Source organism: Zea mays, chromosome 4, assembly GCF_902167145.1.
Source record: "Zea mays cultivar B73 chromosome 4, Zm-B73-REFERENCE-NAM-5.0, whole genome shotgun sequence".
Classification (NCBI taxonomy): Eukaryota; Viridiplantae; Streptophyta; class Magnoliopsida; order Poales; family Poaceae; genus Zea; species Zea mays.
In genome coordinates, this window is record NC_050099.1 from 28,669,292 (window position 1) to 28,693,139 (window position 23,848).

Below are 23,848 nucleotides of genomic sequence, written 5' to 3' on the forward strand. Positions count from 1 at the left end.
AGAACTAGCAATATGGTGCTATTGGTTCCACCAATTCCCTAGCCATACACTTGTATGGGCTTTTGAGATTTTCGTGTGATTTATTAGAATTTCTTAATTGGGCCAAACACATAAATCCTAACATGTTGAACCCATAAGACTTGAACTCCTATCTCGCAATGGATCGAGCCTATGAGCGACGTTCCCAGGTCTTGGAGAGTCATTCCCAGCCGACCACCTCAAAACCTCCACGATTGACTACTCGCCCTACGCCAACAACTCAAATCTCCAAGCAGGCCGCAACAGCAACACCACCAGCACAACTAGTCTACCCCTCCAAGCGGCTAACACCACCCGAGATGGCCGAGTGACGCTAGCAGGGGCTCTACTACAATTGTGATGAGCAGTACGTGTGTGGCCATCGTTGTCAACAACTTTTTATCTGGAAGTCTCTGATTATACGGATGATACGGCCACCAATGAGGAGGAAGCAACAGCAACAGAGCCCGTCATCTCACTTCATGCACTAACTAGGTATGTGCCCGTGCTTCGCTACGTAAGTTAAAAATTAGTTCACTTATTTGGTGATGGTTTAAGGGCTGTGGCAGCTGCAAATGCTACAATATTTACTTTTTATATAACGTGACATAGCAGCATCAGCTACTGCTGCAGAAGCAGCAGCTGAACGCTAGTCGAGCAACCAAACAACGTGAGTATAAAACATCAATACATAACGACAAATGTCAATATGATATACAAAATCCGTAGTAAAATACCACTCTGACACTAATATTATATTGATGATATAAATATGTAACGGGTACTGAGTCCCATTCACTACATTGCTGCAGTGATGAATTAGCCAGCTTGTTTACGGATCCAACAGGAACGGGCAGAATTAGCTGCATATTAGGAGTATCAGTGTTTTTCCCTGTGGCTATGCTGCTGCATTGTCGTTTGTGATGCTTTTGTAAAACTTGAAAGCTATGTATCCATCTATGACTGTTGACGCAACAGGAAACAACAGTGCGGCGGGGAAAACAGAATTTGGCTCCACGAGGCGAGGGTCCGCTACGGTGGCAACACAACGCTCGCATGGCATGGAGGCCGGAGTCGGGTCTGGTGGTGACATGTTTCAGACTCAGTACACACATGTCCCGTGCAGTCAGCCTGGACGATGGTCTCTCTCACGCAGACGTCAGCTAAACGCTGCCCAGCCCAGCTGCTGCAGGCAGAGACAAAAAGACCGGAACCCACAACAAAGGTATGCAAACCAAACCGTGTGCTCAGTTTCGGCCGATTCAGCCACGAAAAGAAAACCCCGGGCGCCACGCGGAAAACCATCGGACGACCCGACACCAGGGGCGGAGGACTCACTATAGCTCGGTGTTGCTCAAGCAATACCTTGATTCAGCCCGAGAAGAGATCAACAGTGAAAAAAATCTAATCCCTAGCTAACTCTACCCTGTTCCACGCGACCACACATCCAATGAGTGTCGAGCAAGCTGCCGACGCCGAGCCTCTGCCACTCCGCCAACTCTGTCGTCTCGGGCGGTCGTGCCCCCGTTCGCCTCCAGTCTCCCACCGCTTGTGGCTGACGCACAACAATGCCGAGCAGTTGTTCCACCTGGAGCTAGGGAGCTTCCTGCCTGTGTGCTTGCGCTCGCCAGGTACTCGTCGCCGTCGCCCGTCAAAATCGCAACAGTATCTAGAGATCTCTTGCTCTGGCCTCTGGGATGTCCTTTTTCGAGTGATTCGTGAATCGTGATTCGGAAAGCAGTGGGTATGGTCTCTAGGTGACTCGTTCGTCTTGCAATTGTAGTGTTGATGGCTAGTTTGGCTAGTAATTGGCATCCAATGTTAGGCATGCTCATATAATTATAATAATAACTTCATAATTGCCCATCCAGCGTCATGCTTGTTGTTTGGATGAACTCCAGTCCATACTAATTCTTAACGCTCCTCCGGTCCATACTAATTCTTAACGCTCCAGCTCCTTGATTTCCTTTGGATTACTGAAAGAGTTATTCTGGTGGGTAAGCAGGGTAGAGAGCATGTTGAAATTGATTCTGCATTTCTGCAGGTGGGCATGCATGGTGAAAACTGTGTTGAACATGTTTCTTTTAGCTCACAGAACCAAATCCAAATGAATACTGATTTTTTGTCTAATCTCCACCAAAAGTTTGTGTGACTTTTTTCTATTTCGTGTTGCAGTAGCAACACCTTAATTTTGGTTCGCCCTCCGCCACTGCCCGACGCTTATCGCCCCCGCGCTCCGCTTTTATTAGCAAAAGATCCCAGTAGCACAAGCTGCTTTGCCCTTCGGTGACCACGAGGACAGCATCCGAGCAGCAGCAAGACGATGCAGGTTCAGCGACCGGTTTCTGCGATGTGCCGTGCCACGGCGATAGAGGGCGGCTTCCTCCGCCCGCCCCCGTCCCGCGCGCCTCGACATCCACGCTTTCTACCTTTGCCTCTCCAGTCTCCTCCTGCTCCGCCACGACGCCCGCGGAGCTCACGCTGGCCTACCACCCGGCCATCGGGGGCGCGACGCTGGGGCTAAACAGTCGCACGCTCCCGCCAGGCGTGCCCGCCAAGGTCACGCTCCGCCGGGTCGCCACCGACGCGTACGCGAGCGCGTGATTCGAGGTGCTCGCCGCCGCCGGGGAGGAGGCCGCGGTGGAGGGCGTCTTCTCCGCTCGACGCGGGGGGCGGGGTGGCACGTGGAGTGCCGCCAGGCGCTGGCCTCGCCGGAGGTGTGCGTGGCGGATGTGGTGGTGCTCGCGGAGGGCGGCGTGCTGATGCGGGACAGGGCCCGCGCGGCCGGCCGGGGCCGGGGCCGGATGCGGTGCGGAGCCACCCGGCTGGAGGGGATACCGAAGGAGGACGTCACCACAGGCCTCTATGGCTGGTGCCGCTGTGAGTGCGACGACGACGGGGTGGGAGGTGGTCGGGGATACAGAGGAGGAGGAGCAGGAGGTCGAGATGGAGACGGTGCGGTGGGCGATGGAGGTGGGCGTGTGGGCCAGGTGCCTCGGCGTTGGCCTCCTCGCAACGGCCAGGCGCTTCCGGCGGAAGCGCACCTTCTGGTGACCGCTGGCACTTTCTCTGGGTCGGTGTGGGGCTGTTGGGGCATCGCGCACGGGAGGCGGAGGCGGGGGCATGGCCGCGCCAGGCGCCCACACTCCATTCTTAATTAGTAGTAGGGATGGGCACTCGAACAGAAGACACCATGCAGCTTGTTATCTCCATCTGGGGTCATCACTTATTGCATGTTATTGGATTCAGGATCAACCCATAATTTCCTTGATAACACCACCTTGCAGCAGTTGGACATTGTACTAGGCACAAGCCCACGGAGAAGAGTGACCATAGCAAATGGGGACAAGGTGGATTACATCGGTTTCGTCGACGGAATTGTGGCGGAACCGCCTAGATTATTCCAGCTTAAGTGCCCAAGTCGCACCCTTAAAGGCAGCAACACACTTAAACCGGAATAACTCGTCAGTCCCTCGGATCTAGTCCGGTAAAGCCACTTACCAAGGATCGAATACCACTAGCTCACTCGAGGGTGTGGTATAGAGAAATACAATAAAGCATAATACCATAAATTTAAGAAGTATTAGTAGTGATTACATTATCGGAGTTTCAAAAGCGGTAATAATAGTTTTTAGTGAAGCAGAAATGACTAATGGAGAAAACCGAGTAACACGGCGAAGCCTGGCCACACTACTCCTGTTCCTCTCCTGTGGAAGCAGCAACCCACTCGACCGTCTATCCTGGTGGCATTGATAGAGGCCAAGTCACACCATCAACCAATCATCCAAGGAAGTACCTGCAAAAATGTAATACCCAAAAAATGTAAGATGGAAACATAGTTGGATTACATATATGTTTTTACATCTATTTATTACCACTTGTGAACAAACACCCCAAAAGCCATTAATTAACTAATGACACCAAAAATAATACATGCATCATGCTGGACTTTATTTGTGTGTGCATATGTGAGTAATAAAAATTTATAGAAAGACATTAATGTTCAATTTAGAATTCATACCTAAATTTGAAATCCTAGAATTTGGAGAAAAGAGAAGCACTAATAATCACAAAATAAATATTAAAAATAGATAAATTCACCTTACCATGTCTAAGATGAATATCTAATGGGAAAACAAATCTATCAAGAAGTTTGAATTTGAATTTGAAAGGGAATTTGAATTTGGAAAAGAAGAAAGGAAATAGGAAAAATAAAATAGAAAAGAAAAAGAGGGGAGAAACTGCGTGCCTCGACTCAATCTCTCTGTCTCGGCCCATTTATTCCGCGCGCTCGACCCAACTGGGGGATCCGCGCGCCGACAGGCGGGGCCCAATGGACAGTCCCACTGGGTGCGCAAGTGTGGGGCGTGTGCGACACTGGCGCATGGGGCCGCTTGGCAGCCGCGCCTACTGTCCGTTCGGAGCGTGCGTTTCACAGGCCGCTGGGACCCGCTCGTCAGGAGCGTACTGGATCTCTCCGCGCGGACCGCGCCCACCTCGCGCGAGAAGCTCGCCGGAGATCTCGGAGCTCGCTAGACCGCTGCGTACCTGCACGTATTAAGGCCACGTCCCCATCACCCAAAACCCTTGACCACCTTCCGTCCTCTAGAACTCAAAAGAGTCAGTCGCCATTACCTGGGAGAGCTCGAGGGGGAGAAATCGGGTAGCATCGCCGCACCGTATCCTGTGGCCACCGTCGCTGAGGTGTGCGTGCGGTGGTCGCGGGTAGTGCCAGCAAGCAGGGAACGCACACGCGTGGGACCTAGCATCGGAAGATGGCTGTGGCGGGCGAATTGCCCATCGGAATCGAAGAAGAAGGCCGTGGACGCGGGCTTCACCGTCGGGGTTGATCTACCACTCCCTCTAAGGTAAAATTTCTGTCAGCGTCGTGTTCATTTGGTTCGTAGTACCGATTTGCGCCCGCATATGACCGTGTTGGAGCTATGGATGGTTGGATTCTCGCCGTTGTAGTTGCTCCGGCGTAGTAGGACCGCGCCATTGCGAAGGACTAGTGTGTGTGGGGCCCCATCCATGGAATTGAGCTTAGGGTCAGGTTCGCCATGGGTTAGGCAACAGGTTGCGCCTAGGGGAGGGTCGCAATTGGGCTTGGTCACCGGAATTGGGTAGGGGATCGCTGTGGTCGGCGGTGGGCGCCGGTGTGCCTGGTGCTGGCTCCGGTGTTCTGTTGAAACAGTGTGAGGGAGAGATCTTGGCTGTCAACCAGCCAAGTAACGACTCTGATTAGATTGAGCGTACAACTTGGGTATGATTGATCCGCACCGTAGATCTCGGATCAGACGAACGACATTTAACTCAGTGTTCATTAAATAGGGACCATTGATCACTGATGAAGGCGGTTGTGGGCGTGTGTTGTTTCAGGGCAGGGCCGATCTGTTCTGTGCCGCCGATTTCAGATCCGGTGGCCAAAACGTGCGTGCCAGTTCGCGGATAGGGAAATCTAATCTAGGACATTGACAACATATCTGACGGCTAGTAGTGCACCGTATCCTTTGAGTCGTCCCGATTTACAAAAGAGACCATGTATTTTAGGTGAATCAACCCGCGGTCCGTTCTGGTGACAGTCTGAGTCTATAGAAATTTATAGTTTCACCCCGGAACTCTCTGGTATTTGGCGCGCAGTCCAAACAGTTAATAAAACAGGGAAATCAATTTAGAAAATGATTTTTAATACCAAATTAATTGCAAGAACTTGTTTAATGCCTAGAAAATTCATATTAAATCCTTTTGAGTTCATTCCAGTCCCTAAAATCTTGTAATAATATTGTGCATCATATAGTGTCTCTGTTTTGACATAAAAACAATAATAAAATTGATCCCCTAATTAATCTTATATTAAATACATAAAAACTTTGGAAATTCATAACTTTCCTATTTTAACTCCGAATTGAACCATTCCAGTTGTGTTAACTTCATATGAATATTTACTATGCAATAACAACATTTATTATACCATGTCTCATTATTTTATGATTAGATCTTTATTTAACTTATGTTGGTTAGTCTTGTTAAACTGCTTATCATTATAATCTACTAGAATATGATCTATGGTCAATTTATAATTTAGATTAAAGTTGAGGTAATTATTTATAGAATAATCTCTCATATGATTTATATTAACCAATTTAATATAGTTTAATATTTTAATCACACAGATCTTCTATAAAATCATAACTCCTTAATCGTAACTCCGATCTTAGTAGTTCTCGATCCCACGATCTCGTTACGGTGCGTAGATCATTATTATTCAGTTTGTACTTATGTTTGGTGTGATGTTAATTTTGTCTATACCATGTCTGTTTGTAATGCTACAACTAGCAGTGAGGTCGCGAGGATCTGAAGAATCATCTTGGTACCTGGAATCTCAAGTGCCAGGCAAGTTGTGCCCTTGATCACTTTTGTTTACCCAATAATGTTCTTTAATATCACTTATTCATGCATATGTTTAATTTTGATGGGACCCAATAGGTCACCCTAGTCTGATTATCTTTTACCTTGTTTACCCCTGAATCACTTGGGTACTTTTTGCTATTGCTTTACATGGTTTAGGGTTAATATTTCATTATATCCATGTTCCAATTATTTTGTTATTTTATTTATGTTCATGTCAAGATCATTATTTTTAATTGGAATATGGAGCTTAACTTGAGAAACACGTGCCACCACAAGGGAGAAATGGGACCCCTTGGCTAACTAATTAGGAAAGCTAGTGGAAGACTACCTTACCCGAAAGTGAGAGCACCTAGAGGGGGGTGAATAGGTGATCCTGTAAAAACTTGAAACTTAATGCCACAAAACTTGATTAGGAGTTAGCACAATAAAGCCAAGTGGCTAGAGAGGAGTTCTTGCAAGACACGATAACCACAAGAGGATCAACACAGATAGGCACAATGGTTTATCCCGTGGTTCGGCCAAGTCCAACACTTGCCTACTCCACGTTGTGGCGTCCCAACGGACGAGGGTTGCAATCAACCCCTCTCAAGCGGTCCAAAGACCCACTTGAATACCACAATGTTTTGCTTTGTTTTACTATATCCCGCTTGCGAGGAATCTCCACAACTTGGAGCCTCTCGCCCTTACAATTTGATGTTCACAAAGAAGCACGAAAGTAAGGCTGGGATGAGCAACACACACAAGACACAAAATCATAGCACAAACACGCACACAAGTCACAACTCGAGCTCACAACACAACCCGGAGAGTTCTCTACTCAAATGGAGCTCTAGTTGCTATCACAAAGAATCAAATGCGCGGAATTGGAGTCTTGGTGCTTAGGAATGCTTAGAGAATGCTTGGTATACTCCTCCATGCGTCTAGGGGTCCCTTTTATAGCCCCAAGGCAGCTAGGAGCCGTTGAGAGCATTCCAGGAAGGCAATTCTTGCCTTCTGTCGACTGGCGCACCGGACAGTCCGGTGCGGATTTCTTTCCTATTTTGGCGCAGCCGACCGTTGGAGATTCAGAGCCGTTGGCGCACCGGACACTGTCCGGTGCCCCCTTCTGACCGTTGGCTCTGCCACGCGTCGCGCGCGGAATACGCGGCCGACCGTTGGCCCGGCCGACTGTCCGGTGCACCACTGGGCAGTCCGGTGATTTATAGCCGCACGCCGCCGACGAAACCCGAGAGCAGCCAGTTCGCAAGAGTCAGCATGGCGCACCAGACACTGTCCGGTGCACCCAGACTGCGCAGAGTCTTAGCTGCTCAGCCAAGTCTTTTCCAAATTGGTCTTTTCCTATTTCTAGCACTTAGACACAATACATTAGTCTCCAAAACAATGTACTAAGTCTTAGAAACATACCTTTACTCTTGATTTGCACTTCTTAAGTCTTTGGCACAAATATTACTCAAAGCATTTGTGTGGAGCACTTAATCACCAAAATCTTATAGAAATGTCCCAAGGGTACATTTCCCTTTCAATCTCCCCCTTTTTGGTGATTAATGCCAACACAACAAAAAGCAACTAAAAGAAGTGCAACATCAATTCAAATGAGAACACCAATTTGTTTTGATTCAAATTTGGCATATATGGATCATTCTTTACCACCACTTGGTTTGTTTTTGAAAATCAAACTCAATTTCCTATCTCTAAGTCAAACACACTTGTTGAGACATAAAGAGAGGTATTTCAAGAGATATTGATTAAAGATTCAAAAATTCCCCCTTTTTCCCAAAATCTAACATTCTCCCCACAAGATACCAACTTTTGACAAAAAGAGACAATAAGAGGATTTTGACAAAAGCTCTAACTCTACTATTTTCAAAATTCTCAAGTGGTAGCTGATCCATTTCTTGCTTTGGCCTTTAATTTCTCCCCCTTTGGCATCAAGCACCAAAACGGGATCATTTTTGGCCCTCGAACCCCATTGCCTCACCAAAATCTTCAATTAAGAGTAAAAAGGCAATAAGAGCATGGAGATGAACTTGGAATAAGTTACCCTCTCATCGGAGTGCAGTGGAAGTCTTGCATGGTCCAAGTCCACCTTTTCCCTTTCAATTCACCTTTGAGGCTAAATCAAGCAAACTCAAGCACACGGTTAGTCTCAAGGGGTCAAGTTGTAGCATGCCTCCCCCTAAATAAGTGCATCACTTGCAAATGGACTTGTGAGGTCCGGGGATCATGAGTACAACTTGAGCACCATTAATAAACAACAATATGCATAAAGGAACATGATCAAAGGCATAAAACACATGTATGCTATAAATCAATCTAGGTTCCGCAAATCTAAGACATTTAGCTCACTACGCAGCCTACAAAAGGTCGACTCATCTAGAGGCTTGGTAAAGATATCGGCTAGCTGGTTCTCGGTGCTAACATAAAACACTTCGATATCTCCCTTTTGCTAGTGGTCTCTCAAAAAGTGATGTCGGATGTCTATGTGCTTAGTGCGGCTGTGTTCAATAGGCTTATCCGCCATGCGGATAGCACTCTCATTATCACATAGGAGTGGGACTTTGCTCAAATTGTAGCCAAAGTCCCTGAGGGTTTGCCTCATCCAAAGTAGTTGCGCACAACACTGTCCTGCGACAACAAACTCGACCTCAGCGGTGGATAGGGCAACAGAAGTTTGTTTCTTAGAACTCCACGACACTAGGGACCTTCCTAAGAATTGGCACGTCCCCGATGTACTCTTCCTATCGACCTTACATCCAGCATAATCGGAGTCTGAATATCCAATTAAGTCAAAGGTAGACCCCATTGGATACCAGATCCCAAAGCACGGCGTAGCGACTAAATATCTAAGAATTCGCTTAACGGCCACTAGGTGGCACTCCCTTAGATCGGATTGAAATCTAGCACACATAAATAAAGTAAAGACCCTATCATAGACCGGTATGCCTTTTGATCAACGGACTTACCTCCTTTGTTGAGGTCGACGTGTCTGTCGATTCCCATTGGAGTCTTTGCGGGCTTGGCGTCCTTCATCCCAAACCTCTTGAGCAAGTCTTGTGTATACTTCGTTTGTGAGATGAAGGTGCCATCCTTGAGTTGCTTCACTTGGAACCCAAGGAAGTAGTTCAACTCGCCCATCATCGACATCTCGAATTTCTGAGTCATCACCATGCTAAACTCTTCACAAGACTTTTGGTTAGTAGAACCAAATATTATGTCATCGACATAAATTTGGCACACAAAAGATCACCATCACAAGTCTTAGTGAATAAAGTTGGATCGGCTTTCCCAACCTTGAAAGCATTAGCAATTAAAAAGTCTCTAAGGCATTCATACCATGCTCTTGGGGCTTGCTTAAGTCCATAGAGCGCCTTAGAGAGCTTACACACGTGGTCGGGGTACCGTTCATCCTCGAAGCCAGGGGGTTGCTCCACGTACACCTCCTCCTTGATTGGTCCATTGAGGAAAGCGCTCTTCAAATCCATTTGGAACAACCTGAAAGAATGGTGAGCAGCATAGGCTAACAATATGCGAATTGACTCTAGCCTAGCCACAGGAGCAAAAGTCTCCTTAAAGTCCAAACCTGCGACTTGGGCATAACCTTTTGCCACAAGTCGTGCCTTGTTCCTTGTCACCACCCCGTGCTCGTCTTGTTTGTTGCGGAACACCCACTTGGATCCCACAACGTTTTGCTTGGGACGAGGCACCAGTATCCAAACTTCATTTCTCTTGAAGTTGTAGAGCTCTTCCTGCATGGCCAACACCCAGTCCGGATCTAGCAAGGCCTCTGTCACACCCGGTTTTAGAAGGCAAACCGAATGCGAACCATGTACGTGCCAGGATCAACAATTCACGTACACAGCAGTTACATAATCATGGACATCATCACACAGTGCTCAAATAGTATTAAAAAGGGAAATAATAGTCGATTACATCATATGTTTGAGACATCCACATAGTCTTTACAATAAATCAAAGTGCGGAAAAGACACGTAGATAAATGCGGCCTTCACAGGCAGCCGACTGGGGGTTGCCGCTAACCCACGCCTAGAACTCGTCGTAGTCTTGGAACTCCTGGAAGTCTCGTTCCACAGCTTCATCTTCTCCTGAGCAGTGGTTGCAATGCTGACAACCTGGGGATGGGGGGGTTTGGTGTGTAGAGCAAGGGTGAGTACACATCAACATACTCAGCAAGTATCCTGTTTGGCTGTAGTGGACTAGCTTTATGTGGGGATAAGTCAAGCAGTTGCTTTTAGTTGGTCAGATTATTATTTACTAGTAGAAAGCCAGGTTTTAACATTAACCCAAGTTATTAGCCCGATGTACCCTTTCCAAATGGAAAGAATACCACTTACCAGTACCATAGTCATAACCAGAACCATCAGTCTCATTGCCACCTGTAAACCAAAATGTCTCTGATCAAGTACCACTAATCACTGGAGCTCCCTTGGCCGCTCATAACCGCGAGCACGGCTGATATATCAGTTTTCAAACACTCTTCAGAGGTTGTGCACTTTACCCACAAGCCGTGATTCCCTTTCTGCCCGGAGAGAGCTACTCCCCATTGACCACTACCTAGGTGGCCTAGCAGGGCATCACTACGTAGCCTTTACAAAGATTCCCCGGGGCTGTAGCCGCCCGTTAGGTTTCCTAAATGCACCGCACTCCTCCCCAAGGGGGCAAACCCAAGCTTGGCAGAGCGAGCCACATACACCGAGCCCCATTGACGGCACGACGGCTAAGCGAACTACACCCCGGATCCTCTAATTATTCAGCTAAGGGCACCCCATTCCACCCTCATGGTTGCACTGTTTTCCCGGACGGTCATCCATAGAAGAGGTCCTTACGGAGAGGCACTCGAGAAACTGCTCGAGCCCCCTTAAAGGCCACAAGTACAACATCATAATAAGAGAAGGGAAAACAGCGTATCATAGATAATCTCATCATGTTCATTGATTAGAGTTTGAGCAATAGCATAAAGCTAAACAATAATAATCCAACCCAAATAGGTAAACAAGGACATGGATAACAAAGCTAGGCAATCCTTAGGCATAAATGTGTAATGCGGGAGGTGAATTAAAGAATGAATAGGACAGAGATAGGTCAAGAGACACTTGCCTCCACCAACCGACTGCTGCTCAGGGGCTTCTCCTGCGAGTTCTTCGGGCTCCTCGACCGAATCGTTCTCTATGCGATTGCAAGCATACATACATCCATCCATTCAAATTAGGAAACAAACAGTACACCATACAAGAGAACAAATAAAGTAAATATGCATAGAATATCACATACGATAATGAATTTACCATGGTTAGAAAGAGGCGGGGAAAGGTCTCGCGAGGGTCGAAGCTTATGCTCGAGGCGCGTTACGGGTAGGCGAATAACTAGACGTTACGTGCTCTAGTTCCAATTGGTTCTAACAAAAGGATTAGCTACATGCACTAATGTAAACGTGACCACTTTTAGTAAATTAACGTTGAATGAGATAGACGATTAGCTATACAAATTAACTAACGTAACCAATTTCCAAATTGAGACTCCTATCTTATTAATATAAACAACGTGATTAGCGCGCATAGGATACAGGGGGGGTAGACGGGGTGTCTGGGGGGTAGACGATCGTGTCGTGGACGCGACAGGGCGCTATGCGTCGCGTCGCGGGCACGATGGGCTACGCCAAGGCGCTGCGCGGGCACGCGCACGCGCAAAGCCACGCTTAACGTGCTGCGAACGAGTCGCGCATGCGTCGAGGCCGCATGCGTCAAAGGCACGCTGGGCCGAGCTCGAGGCCGCACTGGGGCCATCACGACACAAGCAAGGCACGCCGGGGCGGGCGGGCGAACACGGGCGACGGCGAGGGCGGCCGGGCCGGGCGCGGGGGGGGGGGGGGGGGGGGGGGGGGGGGGGGGCGGCCGAGCCGGGCGCGGGCGCCATGGCCGGGGACGGGCGGGACGGCTCATCGGAGAGGCGGCCGAGCACGGGGGCGGGCGGGTCGCCGGGGGGCGGCCGAGCCGGGGCACGGGGCGGGCGGGCTCGCCGGGGGGTGGCCGAGCCGGGCACGGCGGGGCCGGCAAGGGGGCGGCCGAGGTTGGGGACGGGCTCGCCGGGGAGGGGCGGCCGAACCGAGGGCGGCGCGAGGGCGAGGCGGGTTCGCCGGGGCGGCCGGGCGCGGGCGGGGGCTGGCTCGCCGGGGCGCCGGGCGGATGGGGCGGGTTGGGGAAGGGGCGACGCGGGGCGGCCGAGCCGGGGCCGAGCGCGGCGAGGGCCGGCCGAGGTCGGGGCGCGGCGGGGCGGCTCGCCGGGGCGCCGAGCGGACGAGGCGGGGCGACCGAACGCGGGGTTGGGGCGGGGGCGGCTCGTCGAGGCGGGGGCGGCTCGCCGGAGCGGGGCCGAGCGCGGGGAGGGGTGGGGCGGGCTCGCCGGACATGGGGGCAGGGGGAAAGGAGAGGGGAGGAGGGGGGTCCTCACCACGGCGGGGGAGGGCAGCGCGGCGGCGCGTGGGGGAGGGAGCGGCGGCGGCGGCGCTAGGGTTAGGGAGAGGGAGAGAGAGGGAGAGAGAGGGAGAATGACGGGCGGGGCCCGCGGGGAGGGAAATTTTGGGGGAAGGGGGCGGCTGGGCCGGCCATGGGCCCAAAGCGGGGGGGCGTGGTCGGGCCGACCGGGACAGCCCACGGCGGGGGAGGGAAGGGGGCAAGGGGGGAAGGCTGGGCCGCCCAGCTGGGCCGGCACGAGGGGGAGGGGGGCGGCTAGGCCAAAATGGGGAAGGGGGAAAGAAAAAGAAAAGGTTTTTTCCTTTTTCTCTAAATCTAGATGAATGATTTCACAATTTCAATCAATCAAAACAAGTGCATGGTCCGGCATGGTGCAACAACCAAAAGAAAGTATTTCTAGGGCTTTACTTTACACGAGATTTAAAGCCAAAACCCGCTATAACTTTGAAGAAGATCAAGGTTTAGCGAGGGGAAAAGGGAAAAGGAAAGGGTAACGCCCGAATTTGGCGAGTGAAGAAAAGAAAAAAAATCAACTTAAAAATTCGGGGCGTTACAAACCTATCCCCCTTAAAAGAATCTCGCCCTCGATATTCAGGGTTGGCTAGCAAAGAGCTCATGGTATTTAGCCATCAGATCATCTTCACGCTCCCAGGTTGCTTCTTCCTCAGAGTGGTGATTCCATCTGACTTTGCACATTCTGATGGTCTTCCTTCGGGTGACTCTGTCTGCGGTCTCAAGGATTTGCGTTGGCTTCTCAACGTAGGTCAAGTCCTCTTGGACTTCAAGACCTTCCACTCGCAACTGCTCTTCCGGCACACGCAAGCACTTCTTCAACTGAGACACATGAAAGACATCATGCACAACAGACAAATTTCTGGCAGACTGAGCTGATAGGCCACCTCTCCACGCCTTGAGAGAATTTGGTACGGACCAATGTAGCGGGGTGCTAGCTTGCCTTTGACTCCGAACCTTCTGACTCCTCTGATCGGTGACACTTTCAGATAGACAAAGTCTCCGACTTCAAAACTCAGCTCTCTTGTTCTTGTGTCTGCATAGCTTCGTTGCCTTGATTGCGCTATCCTCAGATTCTCTCGAACCATCCTGATGTTCTCTTCGGCTTCAAGCAGAATGTCTGGCCCGAACACTTGCTTTTCTCCAGGCTGATCCCATTGCAACGGAGTTCTACAACTCCTTCCATAGAGCGCTTGAAATGGTGACATCTTCAAACTGGCCTGATAACTGTTGTTATAGGAGAACTCTGCATAAGGCAATCTCTTGTCCCATCCGGACTGGTCTTGCAACGCACAGGCTCTCAACATGTCTTCAAGAATTTGGTTGGTCCTTTCAGTTTGACCATCTGTCTGTGGATGATACGCTGAACTGAAATTCAGATGTGTGCCCAAGGCTTCATGCAACTGCTGCCAGAAATGAGAGGTGAACTGCGTTCCTCTGTCTGACACTATCTTCTTTGGCACACTATGAAGGCAAACGATCCGAGACATATACAACTCTGCCAATACTGCACTGCTGTAGTTGGTCTTGACAGGTATGAAGTGGGCTGACTTGGTCAAGCGGTCCACTACTACCCAAATGGAATCGTAGCCGGCTCGAGTGCGAGGCAATCCGACTATGAAATCCATACCGATTTTGTCACACCCGGTTTTAGAAGGCAAACCGAATGCGAACCATGTACGTGCCAGGATCAGTTATTCACGTACACAGCAGTTACATAACATGGACATCATCACACAGTGCTCAAAATAGTATTACTAAGGGAAATAGTCGATTACATCATACGTCTGAGACGTCCATATAGTTCTTTACAATAAATCAAAGTGCGGAAAAGAAACGTAGATAACTGCGGCCTTCACAGGCAGCCGACTGGGGGTTGCCGCTAACCCACACCTAGAACTCGTCGTAGTCTTGGAACTCCTGGAAGTCTCCTTCCACAGCTTCATCTTCGCCTGAGCAGTGGTTGCAATGCTGACAACCTGGGGGGGGGGTTTGGTGTGTAGAGCAAGGGTGAGTACACATCAACATACTCAGCAAGTATCCTGTTTGGCTATAGTGGACTAGCTTTATGTGGGGATAAGTCAAGCAGTTGCTTTTAGTTGGTCAGATTATTACTTACTAGTAGAAAGCCAAGTTTTAGCATTTACCCAAGTTATTAACCCGATGTACCCTTTCCAAACGGAAAGAATACCACTTACCAGCACCATAGTCATAACCAAAACCATCAATCTCATTGCCACCTGTAAACCAAAAGGTCTCTTATCAAGTATCACTAATCTCTGGAGCTCCCTTGGCCGCTCATAACCGCGAGCACGGCTGATATATCAGTTTTCAAACACTCTGCAGAGGTTGTGCACTTTACCCACAAGCCATGATTCCCTCTTGCCTCGGGCCGATCAAACCCTTAAACACTACCAAGGTGAATAGGCAGGGTTTCACTATGTAGCCTTTACAAAGATTCCCCGGGGCTGTAGCCACCCGTTAGGTTTCCTAAATGCACCGCACTCCTCCCCAAGGGGCGAACCCAAACTTGGCAGAGCGAGCCGCATACACCGAGCCCCATTGACGGCACGACGGCTAAGTGAACTACATCCCGAATCCTCTAATTATTCAGCTAAGGGCACCCCATTCCACCCTCATGGTTGCACTGTTTTCCCGGGCGGTCATCCATAGAACAGGTCCTTACGGAGAGGCACTCGAGAAACCGCTCGAGTCCCCTTGAATACCACAAGTACAACATCATAATAAGAGAAGGGAAAACAGCGTATCATAGATAATCTCATCATGTTCATTGATTAGAGTTGAGCAATAGCATAAAGCTAAACAGTAATAATCCAACCCAAATAGGTAAACAAGGACAGGGATAACAGAAGCTAGTCAATCCTTAGGTATAAAGGTGTAATGCGGGAGGTGAATTAAATAATGAATAGGACAGAGATAGGTCAAAGGACACTTGCCTCCACCAACCGACTGCTGCTCAGGGGCTTCTCCTGCGAATTCCTCGGGCTCTTCGACCGGATCGTTCTCTATGCGATTGCAAACATACATACATCCATCCACATTTAATACAAAAGAACAGTACACCATACAAGGGAACAAATAAAGTGAGTATGCATCAAGTATGACATTCGATATCGCATTTGTTATGGTTAGAAAGAAACGGGAATGGGTCTCGCAGGGGGTTAAATCTTATGCACTAACGATCAATTACAATTGGTTCTTAACAAAAGAATTCTGTTATATGCACTAGTGGGAACCTAATCATTTTAAGTTGATCAACATCGCACGAGATAAACAATTAACTACATGAATCAATTAGTATAACGGAATTTTAAATTAAACTTCCTATTTCCATAACGTGAACAATGATTAACCTACCTAAAATAAAGTAACTAGGATCACAGAAAGTAAATAAAATAAAATAAAAAAAATAAATAAAAAACAGAGGGGGGCGGTTGAACCGGCCCTAGGGGCGGTTGAACCGGCCCTGCGCAGGGGGCGCGGCCAGGGCGGGCGGCCGAGGGCGGGCTGGGGGCGGCCGGGACCGGCCAGGGCGCGGCAGCGGCCAGCTGGGCGGCCAGGGGGGCGCGCCGGGGGCGGCCAGCGGCCGGCTGGGGGGCACGGCCGGGGCGGCTGGGGGCGCGGCCAAGGGCCGGCTGGGGGCGAGAGGAGGGGGAGGGGGAGGGAGGGAGGAGGGAGAAGGGGGGCTCACCGGCGAGGGCGGCCGACGGCGGGGAGCGGCGGCCGAGCAGGGGGCGGCGGCGGCTTAGGGCAGGGGGTAGGGGCGGCGGCGGCTTAGGGTGGGGGAGAGAAAATGAGAGAAAATGAGAGGGAGGGAGAAAGAATTTGGGGAAAAAGGGGAGGTGGGGGCGGCATGGGCCAATTGGGCCCAAGGGGGGGGGGCGCCAGGGGCGGCTGGGCCGGCCGGGGTCGGCCCACAGCGCGGGAGAGAGAGAGAAAAAGAGGAGAGAGAAAGAGAGAGAAAAAGAAAGAAAAGATCTTCTCCTCATTTTCGAAATCCGATCTTTCTACATGAATGCATTTGCACTTTCAAAGCAATCAAAAGAAATGCAAGGTTCGACATGGTGCATCAAACAACCTAAAGTACTTAGGGTTTTTCTTACACGGGAAATCCAAACCGAATCCCGCTAGAACTTTGGAAAAGGTCAAGGTTTAGCGAAGGGAAAAAGAAAAAGAAAAGGTAACGCCCGAATTTGGCGAGTAAAGAAAAGAAAAAATTCAACTGCAAAATTCGGGGCGTTACAAACCTATCCCCCTTAAAAGAATCTCGCCCTCGAGATTCAGGGCTGGCTAGCAAAGAGCTCTGGGTACTTGGCCATCAGATCATCTTCACGCTCCCAGGTTGCTTCTTCCTCAGAGTGGTGATTCCATCTGACCTTGCACATTCTGATGGTCTTCCTTCGGGTGACTCTGTCTGCAATCTCAAGGATCTGAGCTGGCTTCTCAACATAGGTCAAGTCCTCCTGGACCTCAAGACCTTCCACTGGCAACTGCTCTTCTGGCACACGCAAGCACTTCTTCAACTGAGACACATGAAAGACATTATGCACAGCAGACAAATTCTCGGGCAAACTGAGCTGATAGGCCACTTCTCCTCGTCTTGCAAGAATCTGATACGGACCAATGTAGAGGGGTGCTAGCTTGCCTTTCACTCCGAATCTTCTGACTCCTCTGATCGGTGACACTTTCAGATAGACAAAATCTCCGACTTCGAAACTCAGCTCTCTTCTTCTTGTGTCTGCATAGCTTCGCTGCCTCGATTGCGCTATCTTCAGATTCTCTCGAACCATCTTGATGTTCTCTTCGGCTTCAAGAAAAATGTCTGGCCCAAACACTTGCTTTTCTCCAGGCTGACCCCATTGCAACGGAGTTCTACAACTCCTTCCATAAAGCGCCTGAAACGGTGACATCTTCAAACTGGCCTGGTAACTGTTGTTATAGGAAAACTCTGCATAAGGCAATCGCTTGTCCCATCCGGACTGATCTTGCAACGCACAGGCTCTCAACATATCTTCGAGAATTTGATTGGTCCTTTCAGTCTGGCCATCCGTCTGCGGGTGATAAGCTGAACTGAAATTCAGATGCGTGCCCAAGGCTTCATGCAACTGCTGCCAGAAATGAGAGGTGAACTGCGTTCCTCTGTCTGACACTATCTTCTTTGGCACACCATGAAGACAAACGATCCGAGACATATACAACTCTGCCAATACTGCACTGTTATAGCTGGTCTTGACAGGTATGAAGTGGGCTGACTTGGTCAAGCGGTCCACTACTACCCAAATGGAATCGTAGCCGGCTCGAGTGCGAGGCAATCCGACTATGAAATCCATACCAATTTCATCCCATTTCCACTGAGGGATCTGCAACGGTTGCAACAATCCAGCAGGTCTCTGGTGCTCTGCTTTAATTCTTCGGCAACTATCGCACATAGCCACATGCTCTGCGATTTCCCTCTTCATTCCGTACCACCAGAATTTCTTCTTCAGATCCTGATACATCTTCTCACTGCCATGGTGAATCGAATAGGCTGTCTCATGAGCTTCCTTAAGAATCAACTCCCGAATAGACTGGACATTGGGAACACACAAGCGGTCTTTGAACCATACCACGCCTTCTGCATCTTCTCGAAAATCTTTGCCTTTGCCTTCTAGAATCAGTCGCCGAATCTCACTGATCTTTTCATCATTCTTCTGCGCTTCTTTGATTTCGCGCTCCAAGGTAGGTTCCAACTCAACCGTGACTCCTCGCGAATTGTTCAGAAATCCGAGACTCAACCTGTCAAACTCTTTGGCCAACTCATAAGGCATCGGACGAGCAACCATCAGATTGACTTGACTCTTCCTGCTCAAAGCATCTGCCACTACGTTTGCTTTGCCTGGATGGTAATGAATTTCCAACTCATAGTCTTTGATCAGCTCTAACCATCTTCGTTGTCTCATGTTCAACTCTGACTGAGTGAATATGTACTTCAGACTCTTGTGATCTGTGTAAACCTCACATTTCTGTCCATACAGATAGTGCCTCCATGTCTTCAGTGCGTGAACCACTGATGCCAACTCTAGATCATGGATTGGGTAGTTCTTCTCATGAACCTTCAGCTGTCGGGACGAGTAAGCCACAACTCTTCCCTCTTGCATCAACACACATCCCAAACCCGTGTAACAAGCATCACAATACACCGAGAAGGGCTTGTGCACATCAGGCAAGACTAGGACAGGCGCTGTAGTCAACTTCTCTTTCAGCGCTTCAAAGGCCTCTTGGCATTTCTGGGTCCACTTGAACTCAACTTTGTTGCCTAGCAACGCTGTCATTGGTTTCGCAATCTTCGAAAACCCTTCAATGAATCGCCGATAATATCCGGCCATTCCAATGAAACTCTTGATTCCTCTAGCATCTGTTGGCGCTTTCCAGTTCAGAATGTCTGCCACTTTCTTCGGATCCACAGCCAATCCTTCCTTGTTGATTATGTGACCCAAGAACAGGACTTCACTGATCCAGAACTCACATTTACTCAACTTTGCATACAACTGGTGCTCTCGCAATCTCTGCAACACCATCCTCAAATGATCTGCATGCTCCTCTTCGCTTTGAGAGTAAACCAGAATATCATCAATGAATACCACCACAAACTTATCAAGGTAATCCATGAATACACTGTTCATCAAGTTCATGAAAAATGCGGGCGCATTGGTCAAACCAAAAGACATCACTGTGAACTCATACAAACCATACTTGGCAATGAATGCCGTCTTCGGAATGTCCGAAGGTCGGATTCTGAGCTGATGATAACCTGACCTCAGATCGATCTTGGAGAACACACTGGCTCCTCTCAACTGGTCGAACAGATCTTCTATTCTGGGCAAGGGATACTTGTTCTTGATCGTGACTTCATTCAGAGCTCGGTAATCGATACACATCCTCTTAGTGCCATCTTTCTTCTCCACAAATAGGACAGGGGCGGCCCAAGGCGAGGTGCTTGGCCGGATGTAACCTTTCTCTGACAGCTCATCAATTTGCTTCTTAAGTTCATCCAACTCTGGTCCAGATATTCTGTAAGCTCTCTTGAAGATAGGGGCGGTTCCAGGAAGAAGCTCTATAGCAAACTCAACTTTCCGCTCTGGTGGCATACCCGGTAAGTCCTTTGGAAACACATCCGGGAACTCGGACACAACCTTGATACTCTCGATTGGGTCTGCTTTACTGCTATCAACAGCTATCCGATAACAACTTCCTTTCTTTGGCTCAGGCGGGACTAACTCGGTCACCACTTCCTCTCCTAGTGGGGACACCAACTTGATGGTCCTTTTATCACAACAGATAACTGCCTGATACTTATCTAGCCAATTCATCCCTAGGATGACATCTATTCCCTGAGTACCCATTACTATAAGGTTGGCGGGAAACGCTATCCCCCTTATTTCCACACTTATATTCAAACAAATGCTATCGGCTTGAATTCTACCACCGGCTGAGTCAATTTGAATGGGGGTTGACATGGTAGTAATTGGAAGATTATGCGCTTCTACCCATGATGCAGTAATGAAAGAATGCGTTGCTCCAGTATCAAATAACACTTCTGCAATATGGGAGTCGACTGGGAACGTACCTACTATCATGCCGGGGGTCTCCTGAACTGCTTCAGCCTCCAAGTGGTTCAGCCTTCCATGATTATAGCGCGGCTGAGAGCGATTGCCTGATCCAGGCTGAGGCACATTCTGCTTTGCTGGGGCATCGGGGCCTGACTGCTGCTGGGCTGCCTTCTTCGGACATTGCATCACCCAGTGGCCTTGCTCTCCACAGTGGAAACATGCCCTGTTTCCAACCTGAGCTGGTGCTGCCTGACTGTTCTGCTGGTTTGCTGGGGCAGGAAGACGAGGTGCCTGCTGATTCTGCTTTTGAAACTGACCTCCTGACTGATTGCTCTGACGGTTCTGGTACTGATGCTGAGGATACTGCCTTTGGAACTGCTGATGCTGCTGAGGTGGACGCTGGTTCTGCCTGAACTGCTGAGGTTGATTGCCTGAGAAACGAGGGCGGCTGCTGCTTCCAGGCTGGGGTCCACTGATCTTGCGCTTACGATCTTCCATCTCCTTGCGCTTTCTCTCTGTCATGATTGCTCTATCAATCAGGTGCTGGAATGTCGGGAAGGTATGATTCATCAGTTGATACTGAAGAGGGTCAACCAAGCCTCTCAGGAAACGGTATTGTCGCTTGGCGTCGGTGTTGACATCTTCAGGAGCATATTGAGACAACTGCAGAAACCTGTCTCGGTACTCACTGACAGATGATGACCCTTGCTTGAGGGCCAGGAACTCCTCCTTCTTCACTGTCATCAGACCTGCAGGCACATGGTACTGACGAAAGCTACCTCTGAATTCTTCCCAGGTGATGGTGTCGGGGTTGGCATGGGTGGCGAGGTAAGACTCCCACCATGATTGGGCTGCTCCTCTCAACAGACGGGGACCATACAGAACTTTCTCCCTGTCATCGCACTGAGCGGTATGCAACTCCCGCTCCACAGTGCGCAGCCAATCTTCAGCATCCATGGGGTCAGAAGAATGAGCGAACGTTGGGGGATGACCTCTCATGAATTCAGCACGCTTGTCTCTGGGCATCTGAGGCATCTGAGGCTGGGGTGGTGCTTGCTGCTGCTGCTGCTGCTGCTGAATGGCGGCCAAAGTCTGACCGATGGCTTGAACTGCCTGAGTCTGCATCATAAACATCTGCTCAATCGACATCGGGGGCGGGGGTGGCAGCTGCTGCTGCTGGGGCGCCTCCTCCTGTTGACCGGCTTGCTCCTGCTGAGCACGCCTTCCTCCTCTACGCCTGTTCTCTGACATCTGCAGAATGCAACTACACATCAGAACTGATCTGGCAAATCTTGCAGCATAAGAAAAGAGAATAGAATTCTTCAACAGCACTGAACAGATGAGCATCTTCACTGATCCCCAACACAGACCACACAGCTTCTCAGATAGAAAGGAAAGTGGAATAAAAGGGGTTTCCCAACTATATAACTAACTCCATTAATATAATAGATAAACCAAAATGCAGGGGATACCCACACTCTGGTGACAATCATTACAAAGATCCAAACCAAACATAGTTCATCATGACAAACATAGATGCACAGGATATAGCAAACTACCCTGTCTAACTAAGACTAACTAAGACCGAGACTAACGCTAAGACTGAAGCTTCTATGTATATATTTCGTATTAATTACAAGATCCAACTCTAACGATCTATGGTTCTAGATTTATCTTGGTCTTGCAGGCGGGATTGCCATAAGACTGGTGTCCACGCTGAGGTGAGCGGTATGGGTGCTGAGTCCCAACGGGAGCGGGGGAACCACCATCCAGGTGACGACGTTCCGCGCGCTCAGCCCGCAGCAGGGCGATCTCAGCACGAGCCCTACTCAGCTCGTCTAATGCATGGTCCAGCTCCGTGTTTAGCACGGCGGCTAGGTTGACTGTGCTGCTCAACCTAGGATTGCCCTCACCGACAGGTGAGACAATCACGCCTCCTATGCTGCCAGATGGACGACGGGGGTAATACTTCAGGTCAAGACCGTCAGCTGCCCCACCGAAAACCGAGCAGTAGTGCGAAAGCGCACGCCGTGCAGCATCTTGCATGGCTGCCTCAGCTGAGTCCCGTTCAGAGATAGAATAGTGCTCTGAGCAGGCCTCCGCACCCTGGAGACTGTTCTCCGGGCAGCGCACCAAACAGGTTGCCTCCCAGCGGTCCGGGTAAACCCCGCGACTGTGCTGGTAGACCACACAGCGATACTCGACGGACCAAGTATGCCGGTCAAATGCCCGACGTAGCAGGGTGTCGAGCGCATCGTGGAAGTAACACCCGCGAGCAGCGTCGCGAGTGATGGGTCGAGCAACCCATCCTTCCGGCTCAGGGTTAGCAGAGAAGTCGGTGTCGTGGCTCGAGCTGTCGTCGCCATCTCCGTCGTCTGGGTCTCCTCCAGCAGCTACTCCAGAAGCTGGGGCGCCCAGTGGTGGTGCAGGGGGCGGCTCCAGAGGAAGCACAGGAGAGCAGCTCCTCACAGACTCTATCTCCTGGTGGAGCAAGAAGGAAGAGCTCTGTTGCTCCTGTCGTCGACGCTCCTGCTCCTCACGCAGGCGGTGGTGTAGTCTCTCCAAGTGGCTGGACTGTCCGGCCACGGGACGGCGAAGCGGACGCTCAGCAAGGCGGGAGGGTAAGAAGGGGATGACTGACTTTCGTGCAGTGTGTCTAAGTCGAGCCATCTACAAAAGACATCGCAAGCAAAAGGGTGAGAACAGAACTAATATGACCAGCAAGTAATAAGTAAATGAAGGATTAGAATAAAACATGATTTTCAGCAAGGTATTATATATAGTAGAACATAGGTTTGGTCGGTATGACCAACTTTTGAAGAGATATCAAAGTCAAGGTAGGGACAGAGGTCTATAGTCCTTAGAACGACCATTCTACTCTAGGTTAGCGGTCCTACAGTCAGCACGGCTTTGATACCACTTATGTCACACCCGGTTTTAGAAGGCAAACCGAATGCGAACCATGTACGTGCCAGGCTCAGTTATTCACGTACACAGCAGTTACATAACATGGACATCATCACACAGTGCTCAAAATAGTATTACTAAGGGAAATAGTCGATTACATCATACGTCTGAGACGTCCATATAGTTCTTTACAATAAATCAAAGTGCGGAAAAGAAACGTAGATAACTGCGGCCTTCACAGGCAGCCGACTGGGGGTTGCCGCTAACCCACACCTAGAACTCGTCGTAGTCTTGGAACTCCTGGAAGTCTCCTTCCACAGCTTCATCTTCGCCTGAGCAGTGGTTGCAATGCTGACAACCTGGGGGGGGGGGGGTTTGGTGTGTAGAGCAAGGGTGAGTACA

The 23,848-nt window shown here is 49.7% G+C and overlaps 1 pseudogene; it reads left to right on the forward strand.

The window, feature by feature from the left end:
- Positions 1–705: 705 nt before the first annotated feature.
- On the forward strand, positions 706–3,072 carry LOC109945488 (uncharacterized; annotated as a pseudogene).
- The last annotated feature ends 20,776 nt before the right edge of the window (positions 3,073–23,848 follow it).